Raw genomic sequence first — 24,065 nt, forward strand, 5'->3', positions numbered from 1 at the left:
ACAGAGGGTAACTCTCTTTCTAAAATATAACTGCGGTTGCTAATATACCTCCAAAAATCATCTATTCCAATTCATACTATGATTTGCTTTTTATTGTGTTTTGTTCTTTCATTATCCAGGTTTTGTTTGCTTAACATATTCTGATTGAAAACTTTGTTAGACTTATTAATTCTTTAAAGTATTTACTAATTCAGAATATAAAAACTTTTCTCTGGTCGGTTGTTACAAAAAAGCTACCTACTGTGCTCGCTTCGGCAGCACATATACTAAAATTGGAACGATACAGAGAAGATTAGCATGGCCCCTGCGCAAGGATGACACGCAAATTCGTGAAGCGTTCCATATTAAAAAAAAAAAAAGCTACCTACTTATCCCTCGTTAGCTACAAAAAAACCTGATTATTTCACTTTCATATGGTAAATTATGGCTTAAAAAAGCAATGTATTAGGACTTTAATATATCATATTTTATATAATCTAATTTTTTGATAGGTTGGTTGGGTTTTGGGCCACATCCAGGCTTAATCCTGGCTCTTCACTTAGAAATTATCCCTGGCAGACTCAGGGGACCATATGAGATACCAGGGATTAAACCTGTGTTGACTGAGTTAATGCTAGGAAAATGCCTTAAACACTGTGCTATCACTCTGGCCCCTAGAATCTCACTTTTGTTATATGTATACATATGTGTAAAATAAAAGGAAAAGAGAGTGTGTTGTTCCAGTTTAATGTCATATATATTCTGACTTTCTATTTGTAGTAAATTTCTATCTTTATGGAACTGTGGGCAGAACATAATCTGATAATTAACATATAATTTCATTATTTAAATATTTTTGTATTTTTTGTGATTACTTAGACTCCTAACATGCTCTCCATTCTGTGCCCTCTCCTGGTCAATGTAACATGCGCACTGGAGAAGAATGTACATTTAACTTTTAGAATGTTGAGTATCACGACCTGCTTGTCGGGAAACTAAGGGAATTCTGGGGTTCCTGCTCAGGAAGGTACGTGCATGAAGTGGGGTCATAAATTCAGACACTCAGAAGTGAAGTTTCATCTTGTCTCTTTAATATTGTCTTCTTCCTCTGGGCTAGAGCAGAAACATACAAAATTTCTTGGCCAGACATCACAATTGCAGACATAACCATATGGATACTGGACCCTAGACAAAATGCCCAGGGCAAGCTGTATGTTTATCTTTACTGAGACAAAAACAAGGCACAGCCCCCAGCAACCTTGCTCCTCCAGCAAGGTGTGTTCCCAGAAACTGGCTATTGTTTTGGCCTTGCTACAGTTCATGGATTTTGAGCTGAGACCTGAAATATTAACTCTGAATATGGCTAACAGCAAAAAACTTAGGCTAACAGCAAAGCTAAGTTTGAGAGTGGTTAGTAATTCTTAATGGTACTTAAATCTACACAAATGCTCATAACAAGGTGTGTTTATAAAAAAAAAAAGGTGTGTTTATATAAATCTGAGTGGTTTTTATAAGAGGCTCAAAGAAGAGTCCATAGGATGTTAGTGAGGTAATGTCTCAAATAATATTTATGCTATGTCTCCTTTCGTTGGATGCTTCATGGACAGGCAATCGAAGTCTTTTGCATCCTAATGCCATTTTTTTTGTGAGCACAGGTTGCTTTTTCAAAAAGGCCCTCACTTAAAGGTACAGATGGCTAGGTACAGATCTCAACCCTGATGCCCTACTTAGGTCTCAGGGTCAAAGTTTATACAGGGGTGGATATAGCATTTGAGAATCCTGTTGATCCCAGGTTTCAATTTTTGTGAAGGATTTTATTTCTCTGCTGATATACTGTGTCTACTCATCTGTGTAATTTTAGAGTGGACATTTAATTCATTTTTAATTGCATTGCAGTTCAGTTTATTTCCTCAAGCTTATTAGCAGTTAATTTATAAACTTTGCAATTTGTTGGCTTTGTGCACATATATTAATAATTTAAGTCTTTCTGATCTAGTGATTTTTTCAGCCAATTTGTAACAAGTTTCTCTTAGTGATTTTATTAGCTTGAAATTTCATTGGTTATTAGTCTGATACAAGTCCAACATTCTCTGATTTTAAAAATCTATTTAATCATTATCTGATTTTTAAAAGTTATTTTAAAAATTATTAGCTTCCATTATTATTCTCCAAATATTTACTCTAAATTTAATTTTATCATTTGAGTTCAAATGTGTCTTTCATATACTTTAAAAATCTAGATTTTGATTTTCATTTTATTGATGATAAGTAATGTATAGAAATTTTCACATACCTTTTTAGGAGTCTGTACATCTTCAAATTTTTGTTGCTTTCTTTTGATGAAGTTTTTATTTTGTTTGTTTATTTGTTTGATTTTGTAGTTAAATTCTACCATTACTTTGCATATATTGGTTATCAAGACTTTATCAGCTGAGTGGTGAGCCAATATTCTATCCAATCTCTGTGGTGTCCTTATATACTGGTCATTAGTTCTTTTATAGTGCAACATCTTCTTAATTTGATGTACTCTCATTAGTTATCCTTGCTTCTGTTTGGTTGGTTAATGACATTGAATAATAAAAAATATCTCCAGATTTTATATTAGGAAGTTTTCCCATATGTTTTCCTCAATATAATCTATAGATTTAAATGTGATATTGAGGTTTTTAATCAAGTTTTATTTTACTTTTGTGAATAGAGAAGAGGAGCCTAATTCTTGTTTTTTGCATATGACTAATCAAATTTTTCAACATCTGCTGAAGTGATTAAAGCATGCCCAAACAGGAACTGAGGGCATTTGTCTTACCTACATAATATAGTAGGGGCAATTTATAACCTAAAATAAAAATCAAATAGAAAATTTTAATACATAAATGATAACAAGGAATAATTATATCTGTTATGTCTTTGGAGTCATATCTCAACAACTTAAATTTTCTTGTAATTGCACAGTATTCTCCACATACACTAGGAGAGTTAGAAATATGTGCATTAGAGGACATGATTGATTCTCATTGCTACTGACATAGCATCTTCTATTCTTCTGGTTCCTCTCAACAGGGAAATTTATGCTGGTCACTGGGCTGAGGTTCACTCGGAACCGATTTTGATTTGTATTCACTACTGGTGTGATGTCTCCAGACTCTGGAGTTCAGTTTACTTCTTTTTGATGGGGACTCTGGGACTGATTCTTGTGCCAGGGATGTCGTAAGGCCTTGGTCAATTTTTCTCACTCATGGCATGTCTGCCAATAGGGCTTCATGGCATTGAATGTTGATGATACCTAAGTTAAAGTGCATGATATTGTGCCTTGATGAATGCTATTTGCTACCACTGCAGCTGCCTGTGGAACTGCTATTAATGTCTCTACTTAATTTTAAATTAATCTTTACAGAAAATAAGGACCTAGCTTCATTTTAAATGCATCAATAAAAATATAATCAAAGCCACCCACAATATTGATTTTTGAGCAGTCATCAATAAAGTGGCCCCAAGGCAAAGAAGACAAAAAAATTGACAAATGAGATTGTTCAAGTCAAATGCTTTTCTACAGGTTAAGAACTTATATTTATGAAAATATACAATAATTTATAGAATGAAATATTCACACATAATATATAAAATGAAGTATTAACTATCCAAGATAAAATGGGCAGTCATAATGCTCAATAACAACCGTTTCCATCAAAATTATTGAGGTAAAGAGTTAGACTATTTTTTGTAATCTATAAACATTTATAACATTTTTATTTTTATTGAGACCATTATGAATCATAAGACTTCCATAACTGTATTTCAGGCACATTGTGACAATTAATTAGTGCTATTACTTTCACCAGTGTTGACCTCCCTCCACCCCATTCCTAGCATACATCCCTCTCACTACCCTTAGGTCCCTGGTCTACTTGTATAACAGGTCCATTTTGTGTCTAGCTTGCTATAGTTTGGGTCTCTTGAGTCTATTGTCATTGACTTTAGCTTGGGTATTTAGTTCTGACCTTTTTTTTACTCAAAAGGCCAACAAGTCTGTGAAAATTTTTTCATCATTACGTATTATTAGGGAAATGGAAATAGTAAAAATGCCCAAAAGATAGTAAAAGTCAAATAATGTAATGATGTTCATCTCTAACCCTTACAGAAAATAGTATTTAGACTTCTCAGAAATGCATAGAAGTCATTTTTGATGTTAAACTCCTCAAAAAATAGATGTCAGTTACAGTTATTTCCTTACTGAGCATGAATGGTAGATTAATAAAACAGTAATCTACAAGAATGTTCATTTCTGAACATAACTATGTTCATCACAGAACTTTCTTTAATAACAAGGTCTATAAATAACCCAAGGGTTAAAAACAGATGAAAAGTTGTGAATTTATAATGTATGTACACAGCATAATATTACATATTTCCCATGGAGGATGAAATAATAATGTTTGTCATGATTTGGCTAGAGAATGAGCTCAAGAATATAAACTATAAATAAATAAGAGATAAATCAGTCCCAAAGGAAACAATCTCTGAGATAAAGTCATCAGAACAGTGGTCTATAGCAAAAACTGGCATGTGAAAATAGAGTATGGAGAATTTATCAATAGAATGAGACTACATGCATGGAGAAGAGGTTGGGGTTGGGAAGGTTAGTTGAGGCATTGGTGGGGGGAAGCATACACTTTGATGATGAGTGTGTTGTTGGAACAATGTACATTAACTAGCATTTATCATGTTATAGATCACATCACCCCAATCAATTAGAGTTTTGAACGAAAATAACCTAATCCAAATACACAATTTAATGAATATTTATTTTTAGTGATTAATTTACTTGCCTAAATCCATTCAAAAGGACAAGAGCCAAGAGTCCTTCAAACATTCGCAACAATTCAGAAATGGTGCTTTCTTGGATGGCTTTCAGGTTCTCTACTGTAAGAAGTTCAACAAGTAGATTTGGGTACTCTGAGTATTTATCTTCTATATATACATTTGCCATCCTATGTAATATTAAATTGTCACTCTTTTGCATTGTATTTTTCTCCATTGGAGTTAGATAATGTTAATAAAATTATAAAAGGGGAAAGTGCATAAACGCAAATAATCAGAAGTAAGGATGAATTACTATAAGAGAAACTGAAAACTGCCTGAGAAAGAATAGATTTTAGATGGTTGTGAATGAGTTATCTTGTCTTTAAAAATTAATTTTTTAAAGCACCATTATTTAAAAATACAATCATAACTGAGTTTGATACAAATGATGCTGCCAGTACAAATTCTACAAATAGTGTAGACGTCTATCCACTAATGTTTTCAAGTTTCTTCTTATATTCACAACTAGCCTAGTCTGCCATCTTTACTGTCAACTTTAAAGAAACTTTAAAACTTTGGTTTTTAAATTTTGGTTCATGATTTCAGTGCTGTTTACTCTGTGGTTCTGATATTTAGGTTTTTCAAATCTTAACACCATTGATATACCTGCATCTCTTTGATTCATAAGCTCTACCATTTTTCATCTTCTCCCACAGCCCTCCACTCTATTCCTTTCCTTCTACATATACTATAGAACCATGGGGTAAGCCAGGTACCAGTTATTTAAAATATTACATTCCTTCATCTAGTTATTCTAAATACCACATAACTGTGTTCATCCTTCTTGTTTATCCTTGCTTATTTTATTTATTTTATGATAACATCCAGTTCCATCCCTGATGCAGCAAATTGCATTTTGTCATCTCTTACAGTTATACATTATTCCATGGTTCATATAAAACACATCTGGATGATCCAGACACCTGTCATTGGACAACTAGGTTGATTCCAAATCTCAAATATTAGCTATTGTAATACGTGTGACAATGAATAAACTTATGTGCAAATATTCTTCTAATGAAGATATTCTCTATGCTGAGAATAGACACATATAAGTGGGATTGGTGTGTCATATCACAGTCAAATCTGTGTTTACAGAGAACCCTCTGTTGTTTTTCAAAGAGCTGAACCAGATAGGAATTTCTCTACTTTCATCAATATCTCTGCCAACAAAGATTGTTCTCAGCATTTTTTATATGTGCCGTTCTCACTGGACTAAGTTTATTGTTGTGATGGTTTAGATTTTCCTAATGAGAATTGAGGATGATGAAGTCTGAAGATATCTTTTGGTCTTCCTCATAGAGGTGCCTTTATATTTTTCTCCCCTTTATGATTTTTTTGATGGTGTTACTGATCTTTGAATTTTATATATCCAGAATATCACTCTTTACCTAATGTGTTGTTGAGTACAAATATTTTCTCTCATTCAGTTAATTGTCTTACAGTTTTAATTCATATTTCTTTTATCATACAAAAACATTTTAATTTGTTTAGTTTTATTTCTACTCCTTTGGCAGTAGTATCATAAAATTAAAAATTGCCTGGAAGTTTAGGTATTGTAGCATTTTTCCTATATTTTTGTCAATATGTTTTATAGGTCAGGTCTTCACTTAGGATCTTTGATCCATTTTGAGTTGATTTTTTTGGTTTGTTTTTGGGCCACACATCAAGGTTATTCCTGGTTGTGCACTCAGAATTTGCTGCTGGCTGGCTTGGAGGACCATATGGGATGCCAGAATCTAACCCTGGAGGGCCAAATGCAAGGTAAGTGCCCTACCAAATTTGCTTTTGATCTTGCATCTGAGCTGATTTGTGTGTAAATGTGAAGTATGATTCCTATTTTAATTTCTTAAGGTGGTTATCCAATTCTTCCAGTACTATTTATTGAAAATGCTGGTTGTGTTTCATTTTATGCTCTTACCTCCTATGCCAAATATAAGCTGACTATAAATATGGGGATGTATTCTTGAATATTTTATTCTGGCCCATTTGTCCAAAAGTCCAAATTATTCCAGTACAATACCATTTTGATTACAATTGATTTTGTTCTTCTTCAAGTTATGTAATGAGATGTGTCTAAGTTTTTTAGTATGGCTTTGACTACCCAGTGTCATTTAATATTTTACACAAACCTTATAATCAACTCTCTGAAATACTTGACGAATGTAGGCTAAATTTAAATAGGGATTTTTATTGAATACATACACAATAGTTTAAGTAGGCTAGTCATTTTGACAACATTCATTCTTCCAATCCACAACATGCATTTTTTTTCACTTTCTAAGTTCTTCAGTTTTTCTTCTAAGTGCTTTGACGTTTTCATGGTATCTTGCATCTTTTATTAAATTGATTCCTAAAAATCATACCAAGGGCTAAAAGTAAATTCCCTTGGCTATTTCAAAGAAGCTTGCACTACTTACTGACCCATTTATTCATATTGTAAAGAATATTTACCTGGATGGAATTAAAGTGTACTATAACTCTCCAAGATTTCCAAATAGTGGCTAGAATATGCCATACCCTTTCCCAGTACATGCAGAAGAGAATATGATACAGGGATGAGGCAAAGTCCAAACTACACAACCTAGCTTGATCTGGCACCTCTTTAACTTTTTGAAAGAATTCACTTGTGGAGCCAGATTGATAGCACAGTGGTAGAGCATTTGTCTTGCATGCAGCTGACCCAGGATAGACCTGGGTGTGTCCCACAGGGTCCCCCAAGCCAGGAGCAATTTCTGAGCACAGAGACAGGAGTAACACCGGAGTGTCATTGTGTGTGGCCCCAAAACAAACAAAAAATTAAAATATAAAAAGAATTTACTTGTGAATACATCTGGGCCTGGGCTTTTGTTTTGGGGAAGTATTTTGATTACCATTTTAATTTCCTCAATAGTGATAGGCCTTTTCAGATATTCCATATCATGTAGGTTCAGCCTTGGAAATTTATATGAGTGCAAGAATTTATCCATTTCTTGGGACCGGGAAAGTGGCCCTAGAGGTAAGGTGTCTGCCTTGCAAGTGCTAGCCAAGGAAGGACCGAGGTTCAAGGAAGGACCGAGGTTCGATTCCCCCGGTGTCCCATATGGTCCCCCCCAAGCCAGGGGCAATTTCTGAGCACATAGGCAGGAGTAACCCCTGAGCATCAAACGGTGTGGCCCCTCCCCCCAAATAAAAACCAAAAAAAAAATAGAATTTGTCCATTTCTTCCCTTGGTTTGTGGCATAAAGATTCTCTTTGAATTTCTGTAGTATCTGTAATGACCACCTACTTTTTACTTATGATTTTTTAAGTTTCTCTCTTTCTCAATCTTGTTTATTATTTTAAAAAAAACTTTTACTTTCATTGAATTTTTGGATTTTGGTTTTGAGTATCCAGTTTATTCATTATGCTCTTGTTTTATTATTTATTTTTACCTCTTCATTTTTGGTTTATTTTTTTTGTAATTTTTTAATTTTTAAATCCGTATCATTAAGTCATTTAGTCATTTATGGAGACCCTGTCTTTTTCCTGCTGAATGCTTGTAAAGTTATAAATTTTCATCATCATACTGTTTTAGTTGTATTCCACAAATTCTGATAACTTGTTTTTCATTCTCATTTGTTTCCAGGAATCTTTTGATTTCCTTTTTTGATTTTTGTCACTGAACAATTGGTGGTTCAGTTGTTTAATTTCCAGGTGTTAAAGTTTTTCTCTGTGTCTGTTTGTAAATACCTTCTATTTTCCGTATATCATGATCTGTGAAGTAGTTGAAACCATTTCTGTCCTCTTGGTTTTATGCAGGTATGTTTAATGGTCCAGTATGTGCTCTATTTTGGAGAATGGTCCATGTGCCTTGGACTAGAGTGTGTATCCAGTTTTCTGGGAAGGAGTGGTGAGCCCTACATACATATATAGTAAGCTACTCTCTTCCATTTCTTCCTTCAAAGACAGCATACCTTCATTAAGTTTTAGCTTCGTTGACCAGAGGTGACAGTGTGTTTCTTAAGTCTCTCAGTCTTATTGTTTTGTTTCCTTTGCATTGGAATTGAAACTTCATCTTTAACTCTAAGATTGATAATCAATTTTACCCCATATGCACCAGTAGTACCATGTGGTATTGTTCCTTTTTGCGTAGGCACATTAAAATGAGAAAATCTTATGTGTGCAAACAAGATCTTATCTAAAGAGATAGGAACACCTAAATTTTATATTGCAGTGGGGGCCTTACATAGTGACTTGATTTAGGTTTCAGTGGATCAGACATTGAAATTCACCCCTGAACCTTGGTCGCCATCTATGTAAACAGAACGATTTTCTACACCAGAACCAGGGTTTCTATCAGGGAAGACAGTACAACTGCTCTGGCATCAACTTACTCCAGAATGGGTTCATATGACACCCTGGCGACTTGGTAACAGCAACAACCTACTTTCAGGGCAAGGTTCTCTGCCTTCCCACGTAATGTGAGATGAAACCAGAAGATGCTCCGCATCACTCTGACTTCGACATAGGAACCTGTACAAAAACCAGCACCTCTAACTACAGAAACCTGACAGCAAGGACGGTGATCGTGAAGAGCTTTTACTATGACCACACAAAAGACTTTGGGCTTAGACAATTTAGCATACCTGGAATCTGTAGTTGCTCTTATGCCAGGATAAGGATTTTACTTTCTATTTTTCTCATATTTTTCTGTGCCTATGCAAACAACTGCCATACACACACCATTATTTTGTGGGGGTTTTTTTTGTTGTTGTTTGTTTATTTTTGGTCCTTTGGTTTTGGACCACACCTGGTGACGCTCAGGGGTTACTCCTGGCTATGCGCTCAGAAATCGCTCCTGGCTTGGGGGACCATATGGCAAGCTGGGTGATCGAACTGGAGTCTGTCCTAGGCTAGCGCAGGCAATGGGCTACCTTACCATTTGTGCCACCACTCAGGTTCCTTATTTTAATCTCTTATCTTTAAAACAAGAGAGCTTACTAAACCTTCTGCTATTGTTTTAATGACTTTATTGGAGATATGGTAATTTCCACAACTACAATTGCTACTGAGCTTTCTCTTTCTTTTTTTATCTCTTCCATTTTATTTTTTAGTTTTTCTTTCTATTTTCATTCTATTTTTATCAATTTTGCTTTCCTTTATCTTAGAACAAACGTTTTATGATCAGTTATGTCAACTATTGATGCATTTTCTTTAAATAAAAACATAAAAATTTATACCCTATATGGCTGTATATTATATACACTATATTATTGTATAGTTTCAGAGCTTAGTGCTCTTATTTTACCTTATTTTGAGTTAATTTTGTTTAATTAATCAATGTAAGAATATTGGCTTATAATGTCTTTATGTAAATTTATTTATTTATTTATTTATTTTGGGCCACACTGGGTGATGCTTAGGGGTTACTCCTGGCTATGCATTCAGAAATTGCTCCTAGCTTAGGGGACCATATGAGATGCTAGGGATTCAAACTGCAGTCTGTCCTAGGCTAATGCATGCAAGGCAGATGCTTTATGCTTTGCACCACCTCTCTGGCCCCTAAATTCTTTGTTTTAAAAATACCTATTCATTTATACATGTGAACTTTGAATATATATGTTCTTTATATATGCATAGTGTATGTGGTACCCCTGTAGATCTTGTTGAGAAATGTCTTCCTAATCTGTAATACAACATGCAATTATTAGCAATTTTGAGTTGAAATAATATATGTTCGATTTTGCTTTTTATACTCAGTAGAAAATTATAATCACATATGTAAAGTTTCTAAAGATAACCTAGCTATCTATATTTCATTGGTAATGCCTTTATATATTAAAAAGAAAAATTGAGTCTATTATTAACCAAAAGTTCTAAATTTCTTTGAAAAATCTTTATGAAGAACTGAGTCTGAGAAATTGTACATGCTTCAACTACTTGCTTTGCATGCAGTAAATTCTTATTCAAATATTAGCATTAAATAGGACATATTGAACATTTCTAGAAGAGATGTTTGATCACAAAGTTGAGTAAGGCCTGAACACTACTATGCATGGAACCAAAACAAAAAGAAATAAAGAATATAAAATAGAAAAAAAAAGGAAAAGGTGTACCAAGCAGGGATACAGATAGTTTAGTCAAATTATATCATATCTTTGGAAGGAAAAATGCTTTTTTAAAATTAATTGCTCTACTTAAGAACCACGGTTCAAGGTTGCTCATAATACAGTTCTTTTTTACAATTGCAAAGTTGTTCATGATTGATCTCATGACAACACCCTTCACTGGTGGACATTTACAATCATCAATGCCCTCAGTTTCTTTCCAATCCTCTTTCCTGCCTGCCTCAGGGCAGATCTTTTATTTCTTCTCCTCTGTCTCTCTTTCTCACTGTCTCTATCTCTCTTCCACAGTATCTAGACTCTAAAAAAAAACTTAATTATGTACTCTATTTTATTATGTGAAGAAACCAGGATTCCACTGCATTGAGACATATTCTGAAAATTTTTTTTTAATTTTATGACTTAATCTCTTCTGATGGCTGCATAATATTCCATTGTGTATATGTACCACAGTTTCTTTTTTTTTCTTTTTTTCTTTTTTTTTATCTTTATTTAAACACCGTGATTACAAACATGATTATAGTTGTATGATTACAGTCATGTAAAGAGCACCCCCCTTCACCGGTGCAACATTCCCACCACCAATTTCCCAGATCTCCCTCCTCCCCACCCCCCTACACCTGTACTCGAGACAGGCTTTCTACTTCCCTCATTCATTCACATTTTATGATAGTTTTCAGTGTAGTCATCTCTGCAACTGCACTCATCACTCTATGTGATGAGCTGCATGTCCTGAGCTGCACCTACCAGCCCTCATCTCTCTTGTCTCTGAGATACTGTTAAAAATGTCCTTCATTTTTCTTAAAGCCCATAGATGAGTGAAACCATTCTGCGTCTTTCTCTCTCCCTCTGACTTACTTCACTCAGCATAATAGATTCCATGTACATCCATGTATTGGAAAATTTCATGACTTCATCTCTCCTGATGGCTGCATAGTATTCCGTTGTGTATATGTACCACAGTTTCTTCAGCCACTCATCTGTTGAAGGGCATCTTGGTTGTTTCCAGAGTCTGGCTATTGTAAATAGCGCTGCAATGAATATAGGAGTAAGGAAGGGATTTTTGTATTGTATTTTTGTGTTTCTTGGGTATATTCCTAGGAGTGGTATAGCTGGATCGTATGGAAGCTCAATTTCCAGTTTGTGAAGGAATCTCCATATCGCTTTCCATAAAGGTTGTACTAGACAGCATTCCCACCAGCAGTGAAAAAGAGTTCCTTTCTCTCCACATCCCCGCCAGCACTGCTTGTTTTCCTTTTTTGTGATGTGTGCCAATCTCAGTGGCGTGAGGTGGTACCTCATAGTAGTTTTGATTTGCATCTCCCTGACGATTAGTGATGTTGAACATCTTTTCATGTGCCTTTTGGCCATTTGCCTTTCTTCTTTTTCAAAGTGTCTGTTCATTTCTTCTCCCCATTTTTTGATGGGGTTAGTTGTTTTTTTCTTGTATAGTTCTGTCAGTACCTTGTAAATTTTGGATATTAGCCCTTTATCTGATGTGTATTGGGTGAATAATTTCTCCCACTCAGTGGGTGGCCTTTGTATTCTGGGCACTATTTCCTTGAGATGCAGAAGCTTTTCAGCTTAATATAGTCCCATCTGTTTATCTCTGCTTCCACTTGCTTGGAAAGTGCTGTCTCCTCCTTAAAGATGCCTTTAGTCTCAATGTCCTGGAGTGTTTCACCTACATGTTGTTCTATATACCTTATAGTTTCAGTTCTGATATCAAGGTCTTTAATCCATTTGGATTTTACCTTTGTACATGGTGTTAGCTGTGGGTCTGAGTTCGCTTTTTTGTAAGTGGCTAACCGGTTGTGCCAACACCACTTGTTGAATAGGCTTTCCCTGCTCCATTTAGGATTTCTTGCTTCTTTATCAAAAACAAGGTGGTTATATGTCTGAGGAACCTTCTCTGAGTACTCAAGCCTATTCCACTGATCTGAGGGTCTGTTTTTATTCCAATACCATGCTGTTTTTATAACTGTTGCTTTGTAATACAACTTAACATTGGGGAAAGTAATGCCTCCCATATTCCTTTTCCCAAGGAGTGCTTTAGCTATTCGAGGTTGTTTGTTGTTCCAGATGAATTTCAGAAGTATTTGATCCACTTCTTTGAAGAATGTCATGGGTATCTTTAGAGGAATCGCGTTAAATCTGTACAATGCTTTTGGAAGTATTGCCATTTTAATGATGTTGATCCTGCCAATCCATGAGCATGGTATGTGTTTCCATTTCCGCGTGTCCTCTCTTATTTCTTGGAGCAGTGTTTTGTAGTTTTCTTTGTATAGATCCTTCACATCTTTAGTCAGGTTGACTCCAAGATATTTGAGTTTGTGTGGAACTAATGTGAATGGGATTGTTCTCTTAATGTCCATTTCTTCCCTATCATTATTAGTGTATAAAAAGGCCATTGATTTTTGTGTGTTAATTTTGTATCCTGCCACTTTGCTATACAAATCTATTATTTCTAGAAGCTTTTTGGTAGAGTCTTTAGGGTTTTCTAAGTAGAGTATCATGTCATCTGCAAACAGTGAGAGCTTGACTTCTTCCTTTCCTATCTGGATTCCCTTGATATCTTTTTCTTGCCTAATCGCTATAGCAAGTACTTCCAGTGCTATGTTGAATAGGAGTGGTGAGAGAGGACAGCCTTGTCTTATACCAGAATTTAGAGGAAAGGATTTTAGTTTTTCTCCATTGAGGATAATATTTGCCACTGGCTTCTGGTAGATGGCTTTGACTATATTGAGAAAGGTTCCTTTTATTCCTATCTTGCTGAGAGTTTTCATCAAGAATGGGTGTTGAACCTTATCAAATGCTTTTTCTGCATCTATTGATATGACCATGTAATTTTTATTTTTGTTGTTGTTTATGTTGTGTATTATATTGATAGATTTACGGATGTTAAACCAGCCTTGCATTCCTGGGATGAAACCTACTTGATCAAAGTGAATGATCTTCTTGATGAGGCACTGGATCCTGTTCGCCAGGATTTTGTTGAGGATCTTTGCATCTGTGTTCATCAGGGATATTGGTCTGTAATTTTCTTTTTTGGCAGCATCTCTATCAGGTTTTGGTATTAAGGTGATGTTGGCTTCATAAAAGCTATTTGGAAGTATTCCTGTTTTTTCGATTTCATAAAAGAGCCTGGCCAGAATTGGTAGTAGTTCCTCTTGAAAGGTTTGAAAGAATTCATTCGTGAATCCATCAGGGCCTGGGCTTTTGTTTTTGGGTAAATTTTTGATTACAGTTGTAATTTCCTCAATAGTGATGGGGGTGTTTAGATATGCTACCTTTTCTTTATTCAACCGTGGAAGGTTATATGAGTTCAGAAATTTATCCATTTCTTCCAGGTTCTCATATTTAGTGGCATAGAGTTTCTCAAAGTATTCTCTGAATACCCTTTGAATCTCTGCAGTATCTGTAGTGATCTCCCCCTTTTCATTTCTAATACGCGTTATCAAGTTTCTCTCTTTCTTTTGCTTTGTGAGTTTTGCCAATGGTCTATCAATCTTGTTTATTTTTTGAAAGAACCAACTTCTGCTTTCGTTGATCTTTCGGATTGTTTTTTGGGTTTCCACTTCATTGATTTCTGCTCTCAGCTTTGTTATTTCCTTCTGTCTCCCTATTTTTGGGTCCTTTTGTTGAGCACTTTCTAGTTCTATTAGCTGTGTCATTAAGCTACTCAGGTAAGCTCCTTCTTCTTTCCTGATGTGTGCTTGCAAAGCTATAAATTTTCCTCTCAGTACTGCTTTTGCTGTGTCCCATAAGTTCTGATAGTTTGTGTCTTTATTGTCATTTGTTTCCAGGAACCTTTTGATTTCCTCCTTGATTTCATCTCGGACCCACTGGTTATTGAGTATGAGGCTGTTTAACTTCCAGGTGTTAAATTTTTTCTTCTGTGTCCCTTTGCAGTTCACATCTAACTTCAGAGCCTTGTGGTCAGCAAAGGCAGCCTGCAAAATGTCTATCTTTTTTATTTTATGGAGGTATGTTTTATGTGCCAGCACGTGATCTATCCTGGAGAATGATCCATGTACATTGGAAAAGAATGTGTATCCAGGTTTCTGAGGATAGAGTGCCCTATATATATCTACTAGGCCTCTTTCATCCATTTCTCTTTTCAGGTCTAGTATATTTTTGTTGGGTTTCCATTTGGTTGACCTATCAAGTGTTGACAAGCCTGTGTTGAGGTCTCCCACAATTATTGTGTTATTATTGATATCCTTCTTCAGATTTGTCAACAAGTGTATTAAATACTTTGCTGGACCCTCATTCGGTGCGTATATGTTTAGGAGAGTGATTTCTTTTTGCTGTACAAATCCCTTGATTAGTACATAATATCCATCTTTGTCCCTTACAACTTTTCTGAGTATAAAGTTTGTGTCATCTCATATTAGTATGGCCACCCCCGCTTTTTTAAGGGTGTTGTTTGCTTGAATGATTTTCCTCCAGCCTTTGATTTTGAGTCTATGTTTATTCTGACTATTCAGGTGTGTTTCTTGTAGACAGCAGAAGGTTGGCGTCAGCTTTTTGATCCATTTCGCCACTCTGTGCCTCTTAACTGGTGCATTTAGTCCATTGACATTGAGAGAAATAATTGTCATGGGATTTATTGCCATCTTTGTGTAGAAGTTTGGTGTGTTTTTTGTTCTGTCTTGTTTTTAGAGTAGATCTTTCAGTTTTTCTTTTAATGCTGGTTTTGAGTCTGCAAAGATTTTGAGCTGTTGTTTATCTGTGAAGCCGTGTATACATCCTTCAAACCTGAAACTTAGTTTTGCTGGGTGCAGTATTCTTGGCGAAGCATTTATTTCATTGAGTTTTGCCACTACTTCCCACCACTGCCTTCTGGCCTTGAGTGTTTCTGGTGACAGGTCTGCTGTAAATTTCAAGGATGCTCCCTTGAATGTAATTTCCCTTTTCGATCTTGCTGCTTGCAGTATTCTATCTCTATCGGTGGGTTTCATCATGGTGACTAGGATGTGTCTTGGGGTGTTTCTACTGGGGTCTTTTTTAGCTGGTACTCTTCGGGCATGCAGGATTTGGTCACATGTTTTCTTTAGCTCTGGTAGTTTCTCTGTGATGATGTTCTTTTTTTTTCACATTTTTTTTTAATTTTTATTTTTAATTATGAGAACAAGGGTGCAAAGAAAGAGGACAAGGTAAAGTTACAGTGGAAGGACAATCACCCATAACATAATTCTCAGAAGTCCCCTTGCTGATATCTTAACTTTGAAATTTCAGTCAAAGAACATTAAGATAAATAAGACAGAATCCATGTACAATTACTTTGTTCCTCAAGTCCCCAGATTGTAACCCATTATAATATTTCTTAACAGTACACAAGGCAATCTAAAGCCATAAAACTTACGTAACTCCTTAAACATTACAGGCATAGTATTTTCTTACATTTCCATATACATGCATATTAGCTTAATTTAACCTCAAATTTTAAGTGAGTTCTTTTTAAGGATTAGAGTCAAAGGAGCACAGTAAAAATGGTGTTAGAGTGGCAATTGTTGTTTGCATAGGCCCACCAAAATATGAGGGACATGGAAAGAAATAACGTTGGCCTAAGTACAAAGAGACCAGACCCCTGAAGTTTCTTGGCACAAGACGAAGTCTAGGCTCCAGGCAAGCTAGATCGTCCAATCCAATACATTGTCTGTAGTGCCAACACACTTTTATTTTTCACACAGTCTCTGTTGTTGGTATCATGTTTCTGTATTAAAGATCCTGGAATCTGCATATCTTACATTGAAGTCAGGATGTGGAGCATCCTCTCCTTTCACCTCACAATCAAAGGGCAATGCAGGGAGCCCTGTCCTGTAAGCAGGTCGTTGTTGTTGTTAAGTCTTCTCAGTGTTAAGGGAAGTCTCTTTTGAGCAGGTCGAAGTCTGAGCAGTGTAGGTCTTCCGTGGTAGAGGATTGCTTCCAGGTGATGTTAAAGACCAGCCTGGATGTTTCGTGGATGGCTTTCCTGGTTCAGGGGAGAATGGAATATGCCCTTTCTTCTGAGGTCTGTGCCAGGTCGTTATGTCAATGTTCAGGGTGTAAGGTCCCTTTGCACTACAAGATTTGTGTGTTCCAATCTCTATTAGATAGGATCTTATTTGTATTTATACTATTTTCCCATTTTAATGTGCCTATGCAAATAAGAAGCAATGCCACATGGTGTTATTGGCGCATATGGGGGCCATAAAAACAATTACAATGATTCCCAAGACATGGTTCAATCATAAGCATTAAACTGGGGGACTCTTCCACCAAAATTCCTTGTTAAACAGCTCAAAAAGAGAAGATAAAAAGTGGTTAGAATCATCAATGTATAAGACAACATTTAGTAAGAATTATAGCTGTCAGAGAAAAAACACAAAATATTCTAAAGAAATACGTGTCCATTTTATGTATCTTGAAACAGTTTGGGGTTGTCACACACAATGCACAGCTTTGGGCTGTGATTAGGATTGTACACTACTGAAGTTAAATAGAGTAAACTAGGTTAGTGATGTTTGAGAGGGGGTTAGAGAGTTAAGGAGAAAAAAGAGCTTTGTAGGGGTGTGGGAAAGGGGAGAATACAAAATAAACATTCTGTATACGGAAAACATAACATAGAATAAGGAATATTCTGAATACATGAAGTACATGAAGTAGGCGTGAGCCCCCGCACGGTTCTGTAGTTCTTGGATGCCTAGGGAGGAATTTCTCACCCCCTCCCCCCAGGGCCCGATTAACCAGGCGTGGCCCTGAAGACCCGCCTGGTGTGGGGGGAATCTTGTTCCCCTGGACTAAGTGGTCAGCCCAGGGGTCCTATGGCTAGCTGTCCTGCCCAGAGCCCCCAACATACCAGGCAAACACACCAAGAAATCCTGGCATGTGGAGTGTTCTGAGCCCAGCCAAGCCTCTGTAGTTTTTGGATGCCTAGGAAGGAATTTCTCACCCCCTCCCCCCAGGGCCCGATTAACCAGGCGTGGCCCTGAAGACCCGCCTGGTGTGGGGGGAATCTTGTTCCCCTGGACTAAGTGGTCAGCCCAGGGGTCCTATGGCTAGCTGTCCTGCCCAGAGCCCCCAACATACCAGGCAAACACACCAAGAAATCCTGGCATGTGGAGTGTTCTGAGCCCAGCCAAGCCTCTGTAGTTTTTGGATGCCTAGGAAGGAATTTCTCACCCCCTCCCCCCAGGGCCCGATTAACCAGGCGTGGCCCTGAAGACCCGCCTGGTGTGGGGGGAATCTTGTTCCCCTGGACTAAGTGGTCAGCCCAGGGGTCCTATGGCTAGCTGTCCTGCCCAGAGCCCCCAACATACCAGGCAAACACACCAAGAAATCCTGGCATGTGGAGTGTTCTGAGCCCAGCCAAGCCTCTGTAGTTTTTGGATGCCTAGGAAGGAATTTCTCACCCCTCCCCCCAGGGCCCGATTAACCAGGCGTGGCCCTGAAGACCCGCCTGGTGTGGGGGGAATCTTGTTCCCCTGGACTAAGTGGTCAGCCCAGGGGTCCTATGGCTAGCTGTCCTGCCCAGAGCCCCCAACATACCAGGCAAACACACCAAGAAATCCTGGCATGTGGAGTGTTCTGAGCCCAGCCAAGCCTCTGTAGTTTTTGGATGCCTAGGAAGGAATTTCTCACCCCCTCCCCCCAGGGCCCGATTAACCAGGCGTGGCCCTGAAGACCCGCCTGGTGTGGGGGAAATCATGCTCGCCTGGACTAAGTGGTCAGCCCAGGGGTCCTATGGCTAGCTGTCCTGCCCAGAGCCCCCAACATACCAGTCAAAAGCCCACAAAATCCTGGCATGTGGAGTGTTCTGAGCCCAGCCAAGCCTCTCTGTGATGATGTTCTTAACCATTGATTCTTCCTGAAGATTTTCTTCTTGGGTCTCTGGAACTCCAATGATTCTAAAGTTGTTTCTGTTGAGCTTATCAAAGACTTCTATTTTCATCTGCTCATATTCTTTGAGTAAATTTTCCATTGTCTGATCATTTGATTTGAGGCTTTTTTCCAATCTCTTCTGCTGTGTAAAGTTGTTATGCATCTCGTCTTCTAAAGCACTAATTCTATCCTCAGCTGCTGTTAACCTGTTGGAAAGCTCATCCATTATGTTCTTCAATTTGTCTACTGAGTTTTTCAGACCTGTTATCTGATCTGATATTTCAGTTTGGAACTTTCTGATTTCTATCTTCATATTCTCTTGATTTTTATTAGTGTTCTGATTTATACTTTCTTTGATTTCTGTTAGCAACCTCCATATTTCGTCTCTAAACTCCATTTCTGAAAGACTGCTTAGGTAGTTGGCCATTGTTGGGTCATCAGAGTTTCCATCTTCATTCTCTATGGTTGAAGTTGGTCTGCGTAGTCTCCCCATTGTCACGCTTACGCTGTGGGTTTTTCTACGTGTTGTGGTGGTACTCATTGGCTAGGTGGAGTGCGTGGCCGCAAAGCGCAGTGGAGCGGCCGCGCTCCGGCCCCCAAACACTCACCTCAGCCAAGGCAAGCCGTCAGGGGATGCCAGGAGAAGTCCCCAAATGTCTGCCAAGCTAATGAAACCAGCACAATCCACAACTCCAACAGAAAACACACGCCTCAGCGAGACACGCCTTGAAGAGATTAATGCTGAAGGAGGTCAAAGTTCCCAGGTTGATGCAGGCTGGGGGAGGTCCCAAAATGTCTGCCGGGCCTAGGGGTCCAGCAGTCAGCCTGATCCGCAACTCCGGCCCCCAAACACTCACCACAGCCAAGGCAAGCCGTCAGGGGATGCCAGGAGAAGTCCCCAAATGTCTGCCAAGCTAATGAAACCAGCACAATCCACAACTCCAACAGAAAACACACGCCTCAGCGAGACACGCCTTGAAGAGATTAATGCTGAAGGAGGTCAAAGTTCCCAGGTTGATGCAGGCTGGGGGAGGTCCCAAAATGTCTGCCGGGCCTAGGGGTCCAGCAGTCAGCCTGATCCGCAACTCCGGCCCCCAAACACTCACCTCAGCCAAGGCAAGCCGTCAGGGGATGCCAGGAGAAGTCCCCAAATGTCTGCCAAGCTAATGAAACCAGCACAATCCACAACTCCAACAGAAAACACACGCCTCAGCGAGACACGCCTTGAAGAGATTAATGCTGAAGGAGGTCAAAGTTCCCAGGTTGATGCAGGCTGGGGGAGGTCCCAAAATGTCTGCCGGGCCTAGGGGTCCAGCAGTCAGCCTGATCCGCAACTCCGGCCCCCAAACACTCACCTCAGCCGAGGCAAGCCGTCAGGGGATGCCAGGAGAAGTCCCCAAATGTCTCAGGAGTCATATTCTGAACATTTTTGATAAATCAAAATATAATAATCATAAATCACTTGAAAATAAATTTATAATAATATGCAAAAAAGGTATAATTCTATAAATAACTTATGCAAATCAAAAAAAAAAGTAACCCAAACAAAAAACTAGCAGAAACTCTGAGTAGACCCTTCTTAAAAATGATAAACATATAGACAATTGGTACATGAAAATACCTATTTCATCATCATTTATTATTTAGAAATACAACAAGCTAATGAGATAGTATCCTATGCTTGTGACACTAGCTTTTACCAGAATGTGAGGAAATTTTGTGCTGGTGAAGATGAGAATAAAAGAAATCTTATAATGTGAATTAGAATGTAAATTTATGGAGCTTTTATGTAAAAAGATTAAAAATCTAATTATTTAAACATGAAAAGTGTTACAGACGATTTTAAATGATTCACAATTCATATAAGTAATCTAACTCTTTGCAGTATTATTTAACATGTGATATAAATAATTTAAATTCTCATTGATAGATAATTGAGCAAATGTGTGGTATGATACATAAAGAACTTCCGTATATTTAAAAACACTAAATCCTGATATTTGCTAAAATGTGGATAGATATAGAAGGGATTACATTTTAGTGTAATCAGATGGAGAAAGACAAATTTAATCAATATTTATCAGATAAAGAAAGAAAATGAATCAATGAATTAATCAAAATAAAAACACTAATATTATCAACTCAAGAGAGTGATTTTCCAGAAGGCAATAAAACAATTGGGACATTAGTTAAATTGGGAAAATGGAATAAATTATATAGTGACTTATGTCATTAGTTTTGGGGCATCACACATAATGTAGTGTATGTGATAAATGTAAATTTATGACCTTAGACCTAATATCTGAATATTATATATTATATTATAACATATGGTATTATATCATAATACAATATAATAATTATAATATATATTACATACCAACATTTATATATATTATATACCTAAACACGATGAAAACTTTGTTTTATCAACCTGGGATCTTATAAGTGCAATAGGAACCTTCTTTTGAAACATGTAGTTAAACTAATTGTACATTATAGCCTTAAAAGATCCAAGAATAACAGTTCTGTGCAGGTCAAATGGATAATTCAATAAACTAAGTACTGATCTTGCTTTGGGGAGAACTTGCAACACAAGGTCCAGCAAAGACTGGCAGATGTGATCACAAAACATAGAGTAACAAACATGGTTGGATGTGGCCTAAAAGATATACCAAAAGATATTGGAGTAAATGAATGGTCTCAGCTAGGCTCATAAATATAAATAATTCACAAAGAGTAGTTTCAATTTTTAAGAATTTCAGGTTAACACATCACTATAATCTGTAGTAGCCATTCTAAGAAGATTCCACATATTGGATACTACATTTCAAAGTAGTTGTCCAAGAAAAAATTCTCTTTACATTTACATTTTAAGCTGCATAAAATAATTAGAATTATAAACTAATAGGAAAAATTGCTTGCTCTTAAATTGACAATAAAATTTTCTTGATTTTTCTTGAAATTTCCATTAATTTTATCATCAATTTAAAACATTGATTCTATCTATAAGACTTAAATATATTTTAACAATTTGTTAACCTAGTATCTAAACATTGATGGATACCTGTGTATCCTAAGAAACAAGGGCTAGCAAGAGTGGCAGGAGATTTTTAATGGCAATATTTATAGATTAGTGGAGAATAAAGCAATATTGTAATTCCAAAAATATTTTTGCATGACTGATCATTTAAAATCATATACCACATTTGTTTGAAGTAAAGTATATCATTACAAGTACTAAAAGTGAACATTGTCCTTTCATTTGCCATATTCTCTTAAGTTGTACTAAACCCGGTTCATTTTCTAGCACTAACTTGCAAATTTAATCTCCATCGTATTTTCCTACTACTCAATGCTGATTGACCATTGATGCTTCCTTATTCTACTTGCTTGTTTTATTCTGAGAGAACATCTGTGCACTCTGTTGATATGTGAGTGTTTAAATTATCGCATCTGTAGAAATGAATGTGGGACAGGTGCAAGATATTTTGGTAAATGATGAATTCACAAGCACTAGTAAAACTTGGGAGTAATTTCTGCAAAGTCAGTTCCCCATATTCCACCTGCATACTATTGAGGTGTGGAATCCTCACTAAAATGAATAGTATGAACAGTAATAGCAACATTTTCTCAATTACCTACACAGTGTAAATGGCCTTTGGATTTAAGATAATTTGACTTTTATATGTGAACTTATAAATATTAATATCTATGTAAATATGTTTTTAAATATTTAGTAGATAAATGCTACTAACTCCTAGAGTGAGATTCTGTTCTATCATATTGGGCAAATTATTTAACTTCGTGTTCTTCGGGTTTTTTTTTTTACTGCAATCTATAATGCCAATTTTCTTTCTAAGAAACAATGAAGATAAAAACAACCTACTATAAGATTAAGATGATATCATTAGTAAAATAGAAGGCCTGGGAGATCTCTCAGGTGTTCTCTCACTCTACTTAATCTTTTCTGTGATTGTCATAAAAACTCGTACATTATTTGTTTTGTGTATTTCATCTTACTACTAAGTTCCCCCGAATCACCACATTAAGACTAAAGTTAAATAAGTCTCATAAATCAGGAGATGTGATAGTTAAGTGTTGACTTCGTAAGAGAGAATTATGGGGATTGAAGAGATTTTTATAGAGATTTTTATGATGCTGGACGTGAACATTCCAAGTATCATGAGATTTTAAAACAAGTAAAGACCATATTGCAACACCTGAATCACTGATGATTCTATCTTTCCTTGAGTCAAGAAAGCAATTGAAGCCCACTTCTTGATGGTGTGCTTTCAGGAAGGAAGAGATAATGAATTCACAGAATGATTCAATTTTGTAAGACTCTAAATTGTTTTCTTCTGGTAAATACTGTGTCCTTCTACCAACAATAGTGTTTTTCTATTAAAATACAATTGTTCCTATACAACAATCAAAATAGTGAACATAGATATATAGACATTCTTTAATCCAAATTAGTTCTCTCTTAAATATGCTCTTGATCCTCTGCTAAATTTTTACAACCAATAATATATAGCCACAATTCCAGAGTCAATAAGATAATGTGTAAAGTGTTTGTTTTGGCACCGCCAGACCTAGGTCCAGTTCCTGGCAGCCCATATGGCCCCTGAGCCCTGCCACAAGACCTCCAGGAGTTCAGAATCAAGTGTAAATCCAGAGTTCAGTTGGCTGAGATTCAAAAATCAAGAGAAAAGGGTGTGATTACAGCCTACATAGTACAGAAGTTCTCTTAACCCTCTTTATCTTATCTTTACTTGGAGACATAAAGAGAAGATACTTGAAAAGATTGTCTTAGTCTATTTTACTATTTAAATTTATGCTCTATTTTGGAATCCTTTATTTGTGTGATTTTCTTGTTTTTGGCTTTCTGCCTCCTGATCTGCTCCTTCTACCTAATCTCTTTAACTCAGTTTAAACCGCACTAATCTTACCACCAATGTCAAACTCTCCCTCCAATATTCCCATGTTTCTTCCCATAACTCTATCTTGTAGTCAGTTATCTTCACAGGCACCTTTTTAAGTTTGATTATGAAAATTTGAGTCCCATGATCTCAGTGTTGTTAATACTGTTGATACTTACATTTGTTTTTCCTTAATACTACTGAGAAACAAGAATCCCCTTGATCTTTTCTCCATTATTTCTCTCATCTGCAATTTTCTCCAATTCTTCTATACATAGGGACCCAGCATGATGTAGGTAACCAGCTTTTAAAACATTGCATTCCCTTATATAGTTATTTTAAATTTATTCTT

General features: G+C 36.7%; 1 non-coding gene across 1 annotated transcript; it reads left to right on the plus strand.

Annotated features, from left to right (window-relative positions):
• The first annotated feature begins 242 nt into the window (after positions 1-242).
• LOC126015066 (U6 spliceosomal RNA) lies at positions 243-349 on the plus strand. Its single transcript, XR_007497967.1, has one exon. It is a non-coding gene; the product is annotated as a U6 spliceosomal RNA (small nuclear RNA).
• Positions 350-24,065: the final 23,716 nt, after the last annotated feature.

This window comes from Suncus etruscus, chromosome 7 (assembly GCF_024139225.1).
Source record: "Suncus etruscus isolate mSunEtr1 chromosome 7, mSunEtr1.pri.cur, whole genome shotgun sequence".
Lineage (NCBI taxonomy): Eukaryota > Metazoa > Chordata > Mammalia > Eulipotyphla > Soricidae > Suncus > Suncus etruscus.